This window comes from Bos mutus, chromosome 3 (genome assembly GCF_027580195.1).
Source record: "Bos mutus isolate GX-2022 chromosome 3, NWIPB_WYAK_1.1, whole genome shotgun sequence".
NCBI lineage: Eukaryota > Metazoa > Chordata > Mammalia > Artiodactyla > Bovidae > Bos > Bos mutus.
Genome location: NC_091619.1, coordinates 24,434,343 through 24,444,175, shown reverse-complemented (window position 1 = coordinate 24,444,175; position 9,833 = coordinate 24,434,343). Strand labels below are relative to the sequence as shown.

The following is a 9,833-nucleotide window of genomic DNA, read 5'->3' as shown; positions in this document are numbered from 1 at the left end:
AACTATGTATTTGTGTGAATTGTGGAATGAAAATATGTGTATTTGTGTGATCTAGATATGTAGGTGTCAGGAATTTAAAGCACAATCATAACACTAAACCTAAACCTAAAGATCACACAAATACACATATTCACGTATACAATGGGGTACACACTATACATAGACATTCTTGGACACTCCTCTGGGACAGCATAAGATCTATGCAGAAGATGGAGCACGCACACAACTCCAAAACAGCTGAGTGAGTGTGCATGTCTATGGAGGGAGAATAGAGAGTCTGGGGAAGTGCAATTTGGGAGGTAACCAGAGGGGGGAAAAGAAAGTGAACAGGAGGCAGGTGAGGGATCAGATCAATAGGAATAAAAGCCAGTCCCTTCCTGTCTCTTGCTGACAATTGCTATAGGCTCTTCAAGGAGACAACAGGATTTCCCAGGTGGCGCTACAGGTAAAGAACTCGCCTGGCAATGCAGGAGACATAAAAGAAGCGGGTTCCATCACTGGGTCAGGAAGATCCCCTGAGGGAGGAAATGGCAACCCACTCCAGTATTCTTGCCTGGAGAATTCCATGGGCAGAGGAGCCTGGTGGGCTATAGTCCATGGGGTAGCAAAGAGTCAAACACGAATGAAGTGACTTAGGACATACGCAAGAAGACAACAGTCTCTTACTCAGCAGATCTCAGAGCTGAGTCACACCCTTCTGGTAACATCTCAGGGTTGATCCAAGAGGTCCTGGCTGACCCCACCCCTATGAGTCCATGTTCTGCATTCTCAACTTAAGACACACTTCGCAGAGCTCTGAGTACAGCCAAGAGCCTCTGGAGACATCTGGAGCCTATCCTCGTCTCCCAGGCTTTATTCCTGATAAGCAGAGATAAGACCAGAAGGGAAGGTTTACTTCTGTGTCCCCACTTAGGGAGGTGAAATGATCATCACTGTGTCACCATACCAGATTCAAGCAGAGCCCTCCCTCCAGACCTTCCTTGCTAGCTTTTCACCTTCTGGGACTAGAATCTTCAGTCCTGGCTTAGGTGCAGGTATTTCTCCTTCAGTTCAGTTCAGTCGCTCAGTAGTGTCTGACTCTTTGCAACCCTGTGAATTGCAGCATGCCAGGCCTCCCTGTACATCACCAACTCCTGGAGTTTACCCAAACTCATGTCCATCGAGTCAGTGATGCCATCCAGCCAATCTCATCCTCTGTCGTCCCCTTCTCCTCCTGCCCTCAATCTCTCCCAGCATCAGGGTCTTTTCCAATGAGTCAACTCTTCGAATGAGGTGGCCAAAGTATTGGAGTTTCAGCTTTAGCATCAGTCATTCCAATGAACACCCAGGACTGATCTCCTTTAGAACGGACTGGTTGGATCTCCTTGCAGTCCAAGGGACTCTCAAGAGTCTTCTCCAACACCACAGTTCAAAAGCATCAATTCTTCAGTGCTCAGCTGTCTTCACAGTCCAATTCTCACATCCACACATGACCACTGGAAAAACCATAGCCTTGACTAGACGGACCTTTGTTGACAAAGTAATGTCTCTGCTTTTTAATATGCTATATAGGTTGGTCATAACTTTCCTTCCAAGGAGTAAGCGTCTTTTAATTTCATGGCTGCAGTCACCATCTGCAGTGATTTTGGAGCCCAGAAAAATAAAGTCTGACACTGTTTCCATTTTCCCCATCTATTTCCCATGAAGTGATGGGACCAGATGCCATGATCTTCGTTTTCTGAATGTTGAGCTTTAAGCAAATTTTTCACTCTCCTCTTTCACTTTCATCAAGAGGCTTTTTGGTTCCTCTTCACTTTCTGCCATAAGGGTGGTGTCATCTGCATATCTGAGGTTATTGATATTTCTCCCGGCAATCTTGATTCCAGCTTGTGCTTCTTCCAGCCCAGCGTTTCTCATGATGTACTCTGCATATAAGTTAAATAAGCAGAGTGACAATATACAGCCTTGACATACTCCTTTTCCTATTTGGAACCAGTCTGTTGTTCTATGTCCAGTTCTAACTGTTGCTTCCTGACCTGCATATAGGTTTCTCAAGAGGCAGGTCAGATGGTCTGGTATTCCCATCTCTTGAAGAATTTTCCACAGTCTATTGTGATCCACACAGTCAAAGGCTTTGGCATAGTCAATAAAGCAGAAATAGATGTTTTTCTGGAACTCTCTTGCTTTTTCGATGACCTAGCAGATATTGGCAATTTGATCTCTGGTTTCTCTGCCTTTTCTAAAACCAGCTTGAACATCTGGAAGTTCACGGTTCACATATTGCTGAAGCCTGGCTTGGAGAATTTTGAGCATTACTTTACTAGCATGTGAGATGAGTGCAATTGTGTGGTAGTTTGAGCATTCTTTGGCATTGCCTTTCTTTGGGATTAGAATGAAACCTGACCTTTTCCAGTCCTGTGGCCACTGCTGAGTTTTCCAAATTTGCTGGTATATTGAGTGCGGCACTTTCACAGCATCATCTTTCAGGATTTGAAATAGCTCCACTGGAATTCCATCACCTCCACTAGCTTTGTTCGTAATGATGCTTTCTAAGGCCCACTTGACTTCACATTCCAGGATGTCTGGCTCTAGGTGAGTGATCACATCATCATGATTATCTGGGTCGTGAAGATCTTTTTTGTACAGTTCTGTGTGTTCTTGCCATCTCTTCTTAATATTTTTTGCTTCTGTTAGGTCCATACCATTTCTGTCCTTTATCGAGTCCATCTTTGCATGAAATGTTCCCTTGGTATCTCTAATTTTCTTGAAGAGATCTCTGGTCTTTCCCATTCTATTGTTTTCCTCTATTTCTTTGCATTGATCGCTGAAGAAGGCTTTCTTATCTCTTCTTGCTATTCTTCAGAACTCTGCATTCAGATGCTTATATCTTTCCTTTTCTCCTTTGCTTTTCGCTTCTCTTCTTTTCACAGCTATTTGTAAGGCCTCCCCAGACAGCCATTTTGCTTTTTTGCATTTCTTTTCCTTGGGGATGGTCTTGATCCCTGTCTCCTGTACAATGTCACGAACCTCCGTCCATAGTTCATCAGGCACTCTGTCTGTCAGATCTAGTCCCTTAAATCTATTTGTCACTTCCACTGTATAATCATAAGGGATTTGATTTAGGTCATACCTGAATGGTCTAGTGGTTTTCCCTACTTTCTTCAATTTCAGTCTGAATTTGGCAATAAGGAGTTCATGATCTGAGCCACAGTCAGCTCCCAGTCTTGTTTTTGCTGACTGTATAGAGCTTCTTCATCTTTGGCTGCAAAGAATGTAATCAGTCTGATTTTGGTGTTGACCATCTGGTGATATCCACGTGTAGAGTCTTCTCTTGTGTTGTTGGAAGAGTGTTTGTTATGACCAGTGAGTTCTCTTGGCAAAACTCTATTAGCCTTTGTCCTGCTTCATTCCGTACTCCAAGGCCAAATTTACCTGTTACTCCAGGTGTTTCTTGACTTCCTACTTTTGCATTCCAGTCCCCTATAATGAAAAGGACATCTTTTTTGGGTGTTAGTTCTAAAAGGTCTTGTAGGTCTTCACAGAACGGTTCAACTTCAGCTTCTTCAGCGTTACTGGTTGGGGCATAGGCTTGGATTACTGTGATATTGAATGGTTTGCCTTGGAAACGAACAGAGATCTTTCTGTTGTTTTTGAGATTGCATCCAAGTACTGCATTTCGGACTCTTTGGTTGACCATGATGGCTACTCCATTTCTTCTGAGGGATTCCTGCCCACAGTAGTAGATATAATGGTCATCTGAGTTAAATTTACCCATTCCAGTCCATTTTAGTTCACTGATTCCTAGAATGTCGACATTCACTTTTGCCATCTCCTGTTTGACCAATTCCAATTTGCCTTGATTCATGGACCTGACATTCCAGGTTCCTATGCAATGTTGCTCTTTACAGCATCGGACCTTGCTTCCATCACCAGTCACATCCACAACTGGGTATTGTTTTTGCTTTGGCTCCATCCCTTCATTCTTTCTGGAGTTATTTCTCCACTGATCTCCAGTAGCATATTGGGCACTTACCGACCTGGGGAGTTCATCTTTCAGTGTCCTATCTTTTTGCCTTTTCATACTGTTCATGGGGTTCTCAAGGCAAGAATACCCCTACACGGTGCTGTCTTCCCAGAGACTAAGATATTCATGAAAAATAGTCAATGAATTGTCAGTACTCTGATTGGAAACAATCTGAGAATTGTGGCATCCTTTTAACTTCCTGGTGGCTCAGCTAGTAAAGAGCCCCGCCTGCCAATGCAGGAGATGCAGAGATAGAGGTTCAGTCCCTCAGTTGGGAAGATCCCCTGGAGAAGGGAACAACAATGCACTGCAGTATTCTTGCTTGGAGAATCCCATGGACAGAGGAGCCTGGCGGGCTACAGTCCATGGGGGAACAGTCCATGGGGTCGCAAAGAGTAGAACACAACTGAGCAACTAATACCTTTTCACTTTTCAGAACTGCAGTGCTTGCACAGATCTACTCTGAGGAAGACCAAACTGCAAGGGGCACAGATTCTGTCCTAGTACTTCTCTAACTCCGCCACAGTTCTGTCTCAGTTAAGGAGTGCTCTGGGCCCTTTCTATAAGACTGGGGAAGATCAATAGCCAGCAGGAGGCTAACTTAAGCTCTCCTCTCCTTCCCCCAGGTCATTAGTCCTATTAAGCACGTTGATACGTCTTTTTTTTCTGTGGGTTCTTCTTCTGATGTGCCATGGAAGAGTGATTTATCTGCACACAAACCTTCAACTCAACTGGGCACAGATAAACCAATCTCCACTCTGCCAGGAAGCCACATTCAATTGTCCTGGGGAAGTAATTTTGATTTGTTCCCCATGTACTGCCAATATTCAGTTCCCACACGTATACAAATCTCATATATCCACAAAATTACTCCTGAGTAATCTTTATGATGAGAGAGGTAATGGAGAGTAGAGAGGGAGAAAGGGAGAGAGCTTTTCCTTGACGTCAAATTTACAAACGTCTTCTCCTTATTCTAGAGTCAGAGTGCTGACACCATGTGCACATCTCTCAGACTCTATTTTAAGCTTCTGGAAGACTGAGACTATTTTGTGTCCACCTGTATTTAGTAACAGGCTTTGCAAAGAGTATGTGCTCATAACTGCTGAATGAATGTTATTTGCAGGTCCAGAAAACTATTTCAATCAAGGAGTGTCTATTACTTTCCTTAGAGCTTCCTCTATATCATCAAAATTTATCCTGGTCAGACAGTGTCGATAACCTTTCCTATGTAAAACTTGTGCTAGATGCCAGGCACTCTGAGAAGCAGAGGATAAAAATGGAATGAAATCTAATTCCTCTACTCCAAGAACTCATAGTCTATGCTTTAGCCTTTTTCCCTGAGTGGAGATGTGGGGGTTCCTATTAGTCCCTTAAGTACATAGAGATGCTTCTGGAGTACAGAATTCTTTCCTACCTTTCCAGATCCCCAGATGTAAGCACAAGCTGCAAAACCAGGCTGCTTAGACAGGAAAAGCCAGGCGGTCATGCTTGTGCTCGCAACGCCCTTGTTATTGTTCTGGGTGGAAGACAGAAAACCGAGGAACAGAGAAATGGCAGATGAAGCCTTTTAATTTGCTAGCAATTAATTCTTTCACTTACTTTAAATTAAAACAATCAGCCTTTCCCAGTCACTCATCAGCAACTGTTAACATCAGTGTCTTCTCAGCTTTTGGAAGGCTCTGAGTATAAATAGCCCATTACCTTGCAATGAAAGATAAATTGTAGGACTTGATTAAGCAGAATGCTCTGGGAATGAACTTTACTGGTTCATTGATTCTTCTACTTATCAGAGACTTAGCCAAAATACATTTAAAAAAAATTTAACATTCATTCATTACATCCATTAATCAACATAACACAGAGTGATTAAGAATAATCTCTGGAGCCAGGCCCCCTGGATTCAATGCCAGCTCTGCCACTTGGTTACCTTGGACAGCTTGCTTACTCTCTCTGTGCTTCCGTCTCTTTATATGTAAGATGGAGATGATAAAGTACTTACTGCATAGCATATTTATGAAAATTAGATATATTAATATATATAAAATCTAAAGGATGGTGCTTGCTGCTGCTGCTGCTGCTAAGTTGCTTCAGTCGTGTCCTGATTCTGTGCGACCCCAGAGACAGCAGCCCACCAGGCTCCCCCATCCCTGGGATTCTCCAGGCAAGAACACTGGAGTGGGTTGCCATTTCCTTTCCAATGCATGAAAGTGAAAAGTGAAAGGGAAGTCGCTCAGTCGTGTCCGACTCTTCGTGACCCCATGGACTGCAGCCTACCAGGCTCCTCCGTCCATGGGATTTTCCAGGCAAGAGTACTGGAGTGGGGTGCCATTGCCTTCTCCAAAAGAATGGTGCTTACTGTATTGTAAATGCTACATAATCTATATAATAATAATAATAATTGTTATTATTACTGTCATTGTCATTAATCACTCCCATATTCTCTCCATGAATGGGCAATGAGCAGGATAAGTATGTTCTCTGCCTCACAGGGAAATTCTACTACTATAAAAACAAATACCATAAATTATAGAGTAAAATATGAAAACCTACCCTCGTCTCCCTGATCTACTCTCCAGAGATAACCATTATTAATAATTTCATGTGTGTCCTTCCAGTCTGTTTTTCTAGGCATATGAAAATATATACATAAACATCAGTAGTTCATTTTTATTTAAAAACAATTGTTTTGCTAACACACACATCATGCACATTTTTTTCAGGTCAGTCCATAGAAAACTATCTCCTTTGAAGTGACTGCCTTTGTTTTCTTTATTAGATAAATTATACTTTTAAATTTAAGTGTCTTCCTATTGATGCACACCAGAATCAATGCGTTATGCAAGTAGCCTTGCATATTTGTGGAATATTTTTAAGCATAATAGATGGACCTTATAGCCCATTTCCCCGTGATATGAAAGCAGGAATAAAGCAAGGTTGGAAGGACAGCCTCAGAGCCATTATGACAAATTCCCATCCCATCTCCCACTGGGCTGTGGCTGCCACCATGAGAGAAGAGCCAATTGGATTGACACTCTAGCACAAGCTTAGAAAATTGGTTTTTTGAATGAATCTCTCCATAACAGCTTATTTGGTTGCAGTTTTCTTCTTTCTAAAGATGTGGTAGAAGCATTCTCATTAATAGAGAGCTGTGATTCACCAAGTTTCAGGTAATTAAGGCTTTCCTCTCAGAATCTCATTCACAGCCCTTTTCTCTCCTAGGCCACTCTTCTGAAGGCATTGTGACCTGGCCAAAACAATAAACAAAAAAAACCAAACCCATGACAGTATGACTTTCATTCTCCTTCAGATATTTAGAGCACCTGAATGATGAAAGAAGGAACAAGTAAGCACAGAAAGAGGGAGGAAGAGTTCAAAGAAACAACAGCCAGATGGGGACCATGATGTGTTTAAACTGAAAAGAGAGAAACCTCATGCTGTAACTATTTCAGATGATGACAAATTGGCTAAATGCCTTTGTGGTCCCTGTTAAGCTAACGACACGCTGAAAACAGACCCTGCATATGTGGGTCAGCTTATAGGCTTAACTTCCCCGCAGAGAGACCCAAAATACAGAGGCTCAAAAAGGCAGAAGTTGAATTCTTCTTGTTGGGAGGTTCACAGGTGGCTGGATGTAGAGCAGACACACAGCACTGTTGCCCAAGGTGCTGTAGACATACAGGCACTGGGCAGCCCTCCCATCCTCGGAGGCAGCTCCCCTCTTTGGTTTAAGGTGGCCACTGCAGTTGCCGTTCTTTCCCACACAGTAGGAAAGGGAGCGTGGAGCACAAACCCTTTTCTCTATAAAGAATATAGTCCTGATGCTGCTCACATCACTCCCATTCACATTCCAGTAGCAGGAAAGTAGTCATATGTCTCTCCTAGCTTCAAGGGAGGCTGGGGAATGTGGTTGCTTCCTGGATGACCTTTTGCTCAGATAAATCTTGGTATTTTATTATGAAGAGAGAGGAAGAAGGAGGAGAAGAAGAAGAAAGAGAAAGAGAGAAGAATAAATTTTGGAGTTTTTGCAGAATTTGGAACTGGAAGGTAGACATGAGAGCATGGAGTGTGTGCTAAGTAGCTTCAGTCATGTCTGACTCCTTGTGACCCCATGGCCGTAGTCCATCAGGCTCTTCTGTCCATGGGATTTTCCAGGTGAGAATACTGGAGAGGGTTGCCATACCTTCACCCAGGGGATCTTCCCGACCCAGGGGTCAAACCCATGTCTCTTATGTCTCCTCTGCATCAAACCCATCTCTCTTATGTCTCCTGCATTGGCAGGTGGGTTCTTTACCACTAGTCAGGCCTGGAAAATCCCTTAGATCACGGCACCAAGGTGTAAAACCAGTCAGACAAGAATTGATGATGAGTGGGATCTCGGACTAGATCAGGTCCCCTGCTTTACCCTGTGACACCACAGTGGGCTTTTCCTGTCAAAGCTCTGATCACACCTGCAATTGATTATTTGTCTAATGACCATCTTCTCTGCTAGAGTGGAAACTCCATGAGGACAGAAGCCACATCTGTCTTATCTGATGCTGTATCTGCAGTGCTATCATAGGGCTTGGTACTAGTGGGGCCCAATAAATGTTTATTGAATGAAGGGGTAACAAAGAGAGACCTAGACTCTTCTCTCAAGACAGTCACAACCCAACTGGATAAGTGGGGATACAGACACGCATGCAGTTACTGCATTGGGCAAGCCCTATAATAGTAGAATTCAGAAACTGACATGAGAATACAAAGAAAATAGCCTCCAAATGAGAATATGGCAGCTGTTGTTGAATGCCACAGAGCTGAAATCCAGGTTCCACTCCTCAACCAAGCAATGGAGAAATCAGATTGCATCCAATGGGACTGCCAACCTTGACGTGTGACTAGAGTTTATGCTTCAGATAAATGGTTTACTGCCTCAGCCCCCCAACCACACTAAGTACACATTCTTTAAAGACTCAACTGTGACCATCACATTTCTATGGCAATTTCTCTGATTCCCCCTACACTACCCTACCCTGTTCAGACAGCCCCGATTCCTTCCTCCCTGTGCCCCCTATTGTTCCCTACACTTAAGTCTGTCACAGCACCTGCAACCCTTCAGAGCGCTTACAGTTCAGATGTCTCTCAGACTCCCCTCAGTGAAAGCTCCCTGAGGTCAGGGGCTGTGCTTATATATCCATATTTCTTAGCATATCACATAGGGTCTGGTGTTCAGAAGACATTCAGCATCCTGAATGATGGAAGTCAGTCCATGGCTTGGAACATACTTCCAGAGCAAGGAACCTGTACTCATTAAAATACTTACTGATATGTCCCTGGTGGTCCAGTGGTTAAGACACTGCACTTTCAATGCAGGGGGCCCAGGTTCGACCCTTGGTCAGGAAACTAAGATCCCACATCCTCAGCTAAGTACTCATGCTACAACTATTGAGCCTGCATGCTGCAATGAAGACTCGGTGCAGCCAAAATAATAATTAGAAAATACTGCATTTGCAGTCATTTCTTTATAGGTGAGTAGGATCGTGGCTGGAGAGGGCAATGGCACCCCACTCCAGTACTCTTGCCTGGAAAATCCCATGGACGGGGGAGCCTGGTGAGCTGCAGTCCATGGGGTCGCTGAGGGTCAGACACGACTGAGCAACTTCACTTTCACTGCTCGCTTTCATGCATTGGAGAAGGAAATGGCAACCCACTCCAGTGTTCTTGCCTGGAGAATCCCAGGGACAGGGGAGCCTGGTGGGCTGCCGTTTCTGGGGTCGCACAGAGTTGGACACGACTGAAGCGAATTAGCAGCAGCAGCAGCAGCAGGATCATGGCAGGTAGCTGTGGGCCCTGA

The 9,833-nt window shown here is 43.9% G+C and overlaps 1 non-coding gene across 1 annotated transcript; it reads left to right on the top strand.

Moving 5' to 3' along the window:
- Nucleotides 1-9,309: 9,309 nt before the first annotated feature.
- TRNAE-UUC (transfer RNA glutamic acid (anticodon UUC)) lies at nt 9,310-9,382 on the top strand. The gene has a single exon. It is a non-coding gene; the product is annotated as a tRNA-Glu (tRNA).
- The last annotated feature ends 451 nt before the right edge of the window (nt 9,383-9,833 follow it).